Consider the following 7,923-nt stretch of genomic DNA (forward strand, 5'->3'; position numbering starts at 1 on the left):
AAATATATCATTATTGTTTGATAAAGTACACGAATCATGGCTGGCTCTGATGAAGCAAACAGTCATCCCGTGGAAGAAAACAACAATACCAGGATTAATATTACTGGTGCTGAGTTGCAAGCAATGATAACCGTAGCGGTTGCTCAGGCTGTGGATGATAAGTTTAAGGAGCCGATTAATGTTCGGTCCAAAACTCATTCAAAGTCCCTTTCTCATTCTCATACATTGAAGAAGGACGAGTCTCAACACTCGTCTAATCAGAGAAGTGAACCTCAGAAGCAGATTGTCCTTGAACCAACTCCCAGGTACACCAAGGGATGTACCTATAAATACTTCGTCTCTTGTAAACCGAGGGATTTCACAGGAGAAAAGGGAGCGATCGATTGTATGAAATGGTTAGATGAAATGGAGACTGTGACAGACATCAGTGGATGTGCTAAGGAAGACATAGTGAAGTTGGTGTCTCAATCTTTCAAGGGCGATGCCCTCACTTGGTGGAAAGCATTAGTGCAAGCCACTGGAAAGGTCCCTTTGTACAACCTTTCATGGAACAAGTTCGTTGATTTGGTGAAGGATACTTATTGTCCTCAACATGAAGTCGAGAGGATAGAGACTGACTTCCTCACTTTGGTAATGAAGGATCTGGATTGTAGATCCTATGTGACTAGCTTCAACTCGATGTCAAGGCTTGTACCATACTTAGTCACCCCTGAACCCAAACGCATTGCGCGTTTCATCGGTGGCTTAGCCCTTGAAGTGAAAAGGAATGTTAAGGCTTCTAAGTCAGCCACTTATAGATCTGTTGTGGATCTATCTTTGTCCCTCACTCTTGATGCTGTGAGGAGTAGGGCAAAGAAAGCTACCGATGATGGGAAGAGGAAGAGGGAGGAAGACAAGTCTCCTCAGTCAAACAAGAAGAATAAAGGGAACTTTGGTTCCAAGAAGGGGCAGTCGAGTGACAAGCCCAGGTGCGTGGTTCCAAGAAGGGGCAGTCGAGTGACAAGCCCAGGTGCAAAACTTGCAACAAAAGGAACTTTGGAAAGTGCAACCAAGACCCACAAGCCAAACCATGTGGGATTTGTAAGAAGAAGGGGCACAAGTCCGTTAAGTGCTGAAACATCAAGGATGCAACCTGCTACGGTTGCAATGAAAAGGGGAACATCAAGACAAATTGCCCCAAGAATACTAAGAAGCCTGAGGAGGCGAAGAAAACGAATGCGAGAGTTTTTCAGATGAACGCGAGGGAAGCGGTGAACGACGAGAACGTCATAACAGGTACCTTCCTCATTAATAATAACTATGCTAGAGTCTTATTTGATTCAGGTGCTGATAAGTCTTTTGTAGACCATAAGTTATGTAAGTTATTGAATCTGCCTATTAAGACTCTAGATATAAAATATGAGGTAGAGCTTCCCGATGGTACCTTAGAAACAGTTTCAACTCTTCTTGATGGATGCTTCATATCCATTAAGAATCATTCTATCCCGCTATCCCTCCTGCCAATGAAATTGGCTGGGTTTGATATAGTTTTGGGCATGGATTGGTTGTCGCATAACCAAGCCCAAATTGCCTGTGATAAAAAGCTAGTTATTATCAAAACCCCTTCTGGTGAATCAGTCACTATTCAAGGCGATACACAATATGGATTGCCCAGCAATGTGTCCATTCTCAAGGTATCGCAGTGTTTGAAGAGCGGATGTGTCATCTACATGGCACAAGTGACTGTGAGTGATCCGAAGCCTAAGATTGAAGACATTCCAATCATCTCTGAGTATCCTGATGTCTTCCCTGATGAGTTACCTGGATTACCTCCTGAAAGACAAGTGGAGTTTAGGATAGACATTCTACCAGGGTTTGCACCTATTGCACGAGCTCCTTATCGTCTAGCGCCTACTGAAATGAAAGAGCTCAGGACTCAATTGGACGACTTACTGGAAAAAGGGTTCATTCAACCCAGCTCTTCGCCTTTGGGAGCTCCAATTCTGTTTGTGAAAGAGAAGGACAGATAAATGCGCTTGTGCATTGATTATCGTGAATTAAATAAGGTGACAATCAAGAACCGTTATCCCTTACCCAGGATCGAAGACTTATGTGATCAACTTCAAGGAGCGAGCTATTTCTCGAAAATTGATTTGAGATCTGGATATCATCAACTCAAGGTTAGAACTGAACACGTACCAAAGACAGCTTTCAGAACAAGGTATGGATATTTTGAGTTTTTAGTGATGCCTTTCGGGCTCACCAATGCGCCAGCAGCATTCATGGACCTCATGAATAGGGTCTGCAAACCATACTTAGATAAGTTTGTCATTGTCTTTATAGACAACATACTTATCTACTCTCGTAGCCAAGTTGACCATGAGAAGCACCTTCGATGTATCTTAGGATTGCTTCAACAGGAGAAGTTGTATGCTAAATTCTCAAAGTGCGAGTTCTGGCTTCGCGAAGTCCAATTCCTTGGACATGTTGTTAGTGAGTGTGGCATCTAAGTTGATCCCGCCAAGATAGAAGCCATTATGAACTGGGAAGCACCGAAGACGCCTACAGAAATTCGTAGCTTTCTGGGTTTAGCTGGATATTATAGAAGATTCATTGAGAACTTCTCGAGGATAGCTGCGCCATTAACTTCTTTGACCCGTAAGAATGTGACATTTAATTGGGGTCCAAAACAACAAGAATCCTTTGAGATTCTTAAGCAGAAGTTGAGTAATGCTCCGGTATTATCTTTACCTGAAGGAATTGAAGAGTTTGTCGTATATTGTGATGCTTCACACACCGATATGGGTTGTGTACTTATGCAGCGAGGCAAGGTGATTGCCTATGCAACACGACAACTAAAAGTGCATGAAAAGAATTACACCACCCACGATTTAGAATTGGGTTCCCTTGTATTCGCACTTAAGTTATGGAGACATTATTTATATGGAACTAAATGTGTGATCTATTCGGATCACAAAAGTCTCCAACACTTGTTCAATCAAAAAGAGCTCAATATGAGACAGCGTCGTTGGATGGAGACTCTTAATGATTATGAATGCGAAATTCGCTACCATCCAGGTAAAGCGAATGTGGTCGTTGATGCTCAAAGCCGAAAGGAAAGAGTCAAACCAATCAGGATCAATGCCAAGAGCATTGAGCTGAAGAATAGCCTAAATGAAAGGCTATTAGCTGCACAGAAAGAAGCGAATTCGGAGGCCAACCTTCCAAATGAAAAGTTAGGTGTAACTGTTGAACAATTAGCACCTGGTAAGGATGGAATCCTCAGACTGAATGGAAGAATTTGGGTTCCTATTCATGGAGGACTTCGAGATGTAATCCTCTAGGAAGCCCACAACTCCAAATACTCAGTTCACCCTGGAGGTGACAAAATGTATCAGGATTTGAAGGCTAATTATCGGTGGATAGGTTTGAAGAAATCTATTGCCACACATGTAGCTAAGTGCCTGACTTGTGCTCAGATTAAACCTGAACATCAAAAGCCATCAGGTCTACTACAACAGCCAGAACTTCCCACATGGAAGTGGGAGATGGTAACCATGGATTTTATAATCAAGTTACCTAAAACAAGGCACGGAAATGATACCATATGGGTTATAGTTGATAGACTGACTAAGTCAGCACATTTCTTGCCCATCAAGGAGACTCCTAGCTCTGATAAGATAGCCTAGTTGTACGTGGATAAAATTGTATCCCTTCACGGAGTGCCGGTGTCTATTATCTCTGATAGAGATACTAGATACACCTCTCACTTTTGGAAAAGTTTCCAACAATCTTTGGGCACTCATTTGAATTTTAGTACTGCTTACCATCCTCTGACAGACGGACAGAGTGAGCGTACAATTCAAACTTTGGAAGACATGCTTCGAGCATGTGTTATTGATTTGGGAGGTAGTTGGGATGACCATCTACCCTTGATCGAGTTCTCCTGTAACAATAGCTACCATACTAGCATTCAGGCTGTGCCTTTTAAGGCATTGTATGGTAGGAAATGCAGAACACCTGTTTGTTGGGCAGAGGTAGGAGAAGCTCAGTTATCAGGACCTGATATAGTCCTTGAAACGACGGACAAGATTGTCCAGATTCATGATCGCCTGAAAGCTGCCAGGGATAGGCAGAAAAGTTATGCTGACAAGAGGCGAAAACCTCTAAAGTTTGAAGTTGGCGATAAAGTCTTACTGAAAGTATCGGCCTGGAAAGGTGTGATGCGTTTTGGTAAGAAGGGCAAGTTAAGCCCTAGGTATATTGGACCATTCGAGATTATCGAATGTGTCGGCAGTGTACTTATAAGCTAAACTTGCCTGAGGAGCTGAGTGCAATTCATAATGTGTTCCACATCTGTAATCTCAAGAAATGTCTAGCCGATGAATCGCTGGCTATGTCTCATAGAGACATACAGATTGATGAAAGCCTGAGATTTGTTGAAAGACCTATATCGATGTAGGATCGTCAGGTTAAAAAGCTCCGAAGGAAACATGTGCCTATAGTAAAGGTCAAATGGGATGCCCGTAGATGTCCCGAATATACGTGGGAAGTTGAGTCCACTATGCGACAGAAATACCCTCATTTATTCCAGTGAATCTCGGGGTCGAGATTTCTTTTAAGGGGGTGAGGATGTAACACAATGTAAAAACGTGTCCAATTATGTAAAGACACGTGTCCTAAACTCTAAATATTTGAAAGATTTAGTTTGAAGGACTAAAGTTGACAAACGGTGAAATTATGTATGCGAAGGGACTAAAAGTGTCAACATGCTAATTTATGCCTCTGAGTGACCTTTTACTAAATCCGAGACTTTATAGTGTTGAAACACGCTCTCGGAAATAATTGCGATCGAGTTGAAAGTTGAAGGACCAAAAGTGTTAAGATCAAAAGAAATTATTTTTTCTGATCAACCTCTTACGGACCGCATGGGCCAAGGCTTACGGTCTGTAAGGAGGGTACCTGGGCGATACAATTCAACATCGGTTACGGACCGTAAGGTGTCAGGTTTACGGTCCGTAAAGCCTGTATCTGGGCAGAATTTTTGGACAGTTGCAGGTTTCATGCTCTAAACGCCTTATAACCTTCCAAATTGAAACCAGGAGCTTATTGTCGGTTTTAGGATACCACTAGGACACCTGGGGTGATCCTAGGAGCCTCCTCAACAGCTGTGAATGATCCAAATGCTTGTAAATTAGTATATAAAGGACCATAAGTTCAAGTGTTCTAGTGCCCTTTCATTTGCAACAACTTATAAACTCTCTTATGGAGCTTGCAAGCAGTAGGAGAAGAATTCCAAGTGTAGAAAAGATAGCAAGGACCCTAAGTAAGAGTTTTAATCCCTGCTTAGTCCTTTTAATTAGCTTAAAAACCAAAAAGTCAAACATATCATAATTAAGGTTTGACTTTCGGTTTAATCTCAAATGGTCCAGCCACTGATTGAAACGAAAGTGGTTATGGAACCATATTAAGGTAGGTGATTAACCCTTAAAAGGGCACCTCCTAATTATTTCGTTTGACTAGTTAATTGTCGGGTCAAACTAGTTTGACAAAAAGTCAAACTGGACAGAAAGTTTAAAAATGATTTAAATTAATAAAACAGATGTTTTAAATTATATTTTAACATTCTAATGACTTGGTAATTAGTATTAGAACATGTCTAATCAGTCCTAACCCGACAATTATCAGTCTAAGGTCAGTTTATAACCGAAAGTCGCCAAATCTTGACTTTTGCTTTGACTTTCAGTTCTGACCCGTTTAAGCTTAATTCTCCCATGTTTAAGCTTCCATTAGGACCACATTATTCAGTAGTATAACCCTCTGGAGTTATATTGCTTGGTCCTTAGTAGTTTGAATTATATGCACTTGTTTGTTAATATGCTTATAAATACCGTAAAATGCCCTTTTGACACATAAATGAGATTTTTAGAAATGTAAGAGGACAAAAAAAAACCTTTGCTACTGATATTTAAACTTGTCCCGAAAATTTGACATCAGTTCTTGGTCCCAAATAGAAGTTATGCTCAATATCGTAATTAGAAGCTTTTTATTAATTAATTTGCGATATCTTGCATGATGCATGTTTAACTTGGATTTTGAACCAAAACTCATTACCTACTGTTAAGATATTATGTTTAAGGAATTTTAAGAGTTTTGGTCAGATTATTATCTGTTTAAAACATAGAGTTCTTGTGTAATCCGGTTAATGACGATAATACCCTTTTTAGACATACAATGAGATTTACAAATGATTTGAATGCCAAACCTTTTCCTACTGATTTCATACATTAAATAAATTATTTTGAGCATTTAAAACTGATCAAAATCTCAGATTTACATAAACATCTTGATTATCGTCAATTAGCGAGTTTTACACTAATTAGGTGCATAGTATGGTTTAAAACCATATTTAACATCTAAGACTTGTTACCTACTGAATTTTTAAACAAATTTAAATATTATTACAGGAGGTATAAGTTATGAACTCAGGTTTCCAAAAATGCCCTTAAAAGCCTATGTGAAATGACCAAAATACCCTTTCGGGGCATAGTTTGATCATAAATAGTAAATTTCACATATGTATGATATCTTACTGATGTAATGTGATAAATTAAATATTTTTACTGATTTCAAAAGACCAGAACTTCAGTTTTTGATAAAATCTCTTTTATAAGTATTAAAATTACCAAAATGCCCTTTCAGGACTTAAATTGGTTTAAATTACTTTTTAGGCATATATGTTAACATCCTACTAATGTATTATTATATTTTAAGCATAATAACATTTGAGACCTGTATATAATTCATTTGGTTACCCGTTACGCGTTTACGCATTCGGATCGGTTTATGTGACTAGTTTACGTAAAATAGCCGAAACGGGTTTAACCTTATCATTAAATCCTCAAATTCCAGAATGTGTTTAGTTTACCCATATTATACAAGTATCCAAGCTTGTCGGGTCTAAACCACATTCTATTCCGGTCTCTGCTTAATCTAGCGTTTAGAACCGTAAACTTTCTTTCTAGCTAGCCGGTCTAAGTCTTTGACTTAACTAAAGACCCGTTAGCATCCTAATAGGTTATTAAACCTTCTATTCAGATTAAGTAGCATCCAGTAGAAGGTACCATCATAAAGCTTTAGGATTATACTACTGAGTTATCTTTCACATTAGCTCAGGTTTGAACGCCATAAATTACTTACATTTTATAATTTTAATGTTGACTCATGTATTTTGGTTTAGACTATTGCATCTACTTATTTCTTAATAAAAAACATATTTCGTTATGGGGTATTCATCATGGCGTTTCAATAATATGTGTGCCTAGATGTGAGAAATCCATGAAAACGCTATGGTGAATAATCCATAATGAAAACGCCATGCTGAATAATCCATAATGAAAACGCCATTAGTTGAATAATAAACAATAAGAACTGATGTTACCGTCTTCCTAAAACATGTTAATGAAAACGCCATGATTTGAATAATTAGCAAATAGTAACCAGGTGTAAAACGCCATTGATCATAAACAATAAGCATATATTAGAACCCAAACGACAATTAACATTAATATTTAAAACGCCAAATATTGAATATAGGAAGAACGCCATTTCAAAAAAAAATACTCTGAAAAAAACGCCATTGAAACAAGCAAAAAGAACAAAACGTCATATCTGTTGAATATAGGAAGAACGTCATTGAAACATAAACGTCATTTCAAAAAAAAAGTTACTTTGAAAAAAAAAACGCCATTGAAACAAGCATAAAGAACAAAACGCGATTTCTGTTGGAATTTTGTTTGAGACGGAATTATAACGTCATTTATTGAGGGGAACGTGGACAATGACAATCGTGCCCCTGCATATCATTTAGCGCCCCCTGCCACGTGTTCGTCTAGGATCCGTTCTCACCGTTTTCACACTTCCAACCGTTTTCTCTGGATCTCG

The sequence above is a fragment of the Helianthus annuus genome, chromosome 13 (assembly GCF_002127325.2).
Source record: "Helianthus annuus cultivar XRQ/B chromosome 13, HanXRQr2.0-SUNRISE, whole genome shotgun sequence".
NCBI classification, from domain to species: domain Eukaryota; kingdom Viridiplantae; phylum Streptophyta; class Magnoliopsida; order Asterales; family Asteraceae; genus Helianthus; species Helianthus annuus.